The sequence below is a fragment of the Microtus pennsylvanicus genome, chromosome 3 (assembly GCF_037038515.1).
Source record: "Microtus pennsylvanicus isolate mMicPen1 chromosome 3, mMicPen1.hap1, whole genome shotgun sequence".
Taxonomy (NCBI): domain Eukaryota; kingdom Metazoa; phylum Chordata; class Mammalia; order Rodentia; family Cricetidae; genus Microtus; species Microtus pennsylvanicus.
The window spans coordinates 132,321,968-132,323,509 of NC_134581.1; the positions used below are offsets into that span (position 1 = coordinate 132,321,968).

Sequence of the window (1,542 nt, forward strand, 5' to 3'; positions counted from 1 at the left end):
GTCTAGCAGCCAGAATGGGAGCTGGAAGCAAGAGAGAGGGGGAATGGTTCCCACTGCTTTTTAAACCATAAGAGACCATGCCCAAGTGGGCTGGTATCTTAAAGACTATTGGCTGAAGGAGCAGAATGTGCTCCCGCAGCAGTGAGTTACTATATGACATCAGACTCATGGCTTCTGCGGAGTGACAAGCTGGACTGGTTAACTGTTTTTCTTTTGACTGTCGTCTTTTCTTTCTAGGGGGACTTGGCACGTCACATCGCAGCTTTGGACACAGCCCTCTGCTTCCCTGGGAAGAGCTTCTTCTTCTTCTTTTTTTAAAAATATGGAATGCTTCACGAATTTGCGTGTCATCCTTGCGCAGGGGCCATGCTAATCTTCTCTGTATGGTTCCAATTTTAGTATATGTGCTGCCGAAGCGAGCACTGGGAAGAGCTTCTTAATTACCATTAGGATCATTAGCATTGACACCCAGGAAAAAGGGAATTTCAGAGAAACAGCAATGATATTTCAGTATATATATATGTCTCAAGTATGACTGGGAGCCTAGGAATGAGTGATGGAAACTGCCCTTTCTTTACTGAGCATTCAAATGTAGCTGCATAGCCTGTATTCACCCAGAAATTCTAGTTAGTGGAGATATGGCTACTGGAGAGGATCCATGGAGCATTGGAATCATCCCTATCCAAGCCAAGCCTGTGTGCCAAGCTTTGGGTACTAGCGTTTCCTCAGAAGTGAGGAATGAATGACATGTGAAGTCACCCATGGAGGCCCTAGGTGGGTGCTGGTCATGTGAGGTGTGCTGGGTAAATGGGACAAGAAAGCCTCTGCTTTAGTAGCTGCGTGGTTTTGGGAAAGTGACACAGTCTCCTCAGGCTTCTCTGTCCTCATCTGTAAAATGGGGATATTTATACACGCTTCCTTGTGAGAAATGAAATGAGGCGTGGTTAATAAAACAGAATGTAAAATGTGATTCGTCCATTAGACTGTCAGTCAAGACCTAGTCTGAGCATGACTAACTCAGAACTAAGCAAGATATGACTGAAGTTGATGCTAGGATCTTACTTCAGTCTCTTCACTGAACATGTGAGAGACAACAGAAAGAGGGCTCCTGCCCTATCTGTGGGAGACAACATTCTACCAGATTCTCTCCAAGGACACCAGAGAATCAGGGAGATAGGGAAGGAGGGAGGTAGAGAGAAAGAGAGAGGGCTGGAGAGATGGCTCAGAGGTTAAGAGCATTGGCTGCTCTTCCAGAGGTCCTGAGTTCCATCTCCAGCAACCACATGGTGGCTCACAACCATCTGTAATGAGATCTGGTGCCATCTTCTGACCTGACCTAGGCATACATGTGGACAGAACACTGTATACATAATAAATAAATCTTTAAAAAAAAAGAAAAGAAAGAGAGAGAAAACTATCCAGAGTCAGTCATCTGAGGACCCCCAAGTCTCTTTCCAGCTCCATCACAGACTGAGAGCCACTATGAAAAGTGAAGCATGGGCTTCAGAACACTGTATCATGGCTGTCAGGAAGGCCCAGTCT

The 1,542-nt window shown here is 45.6% G+C and overlaps 1 non-coding gene across 1 annotated transcript; it reads right to left on the reverse strand.

The window, feature by feature from the left end:
- Positions 1 to 316: 316 nt before the first annotated feature.
- Positions 317 to 423, reverse strand: LOC142847488 (U6 spliceosomal RNA). The gene has a single exon (XR_012910235.1). It is a non-coding gene; the product is annotated as a U6 spliceosomal RNA (small nuclear RNA).
- Positions 424 to 1,542: the final 1,119 nt, after the last annotated feature.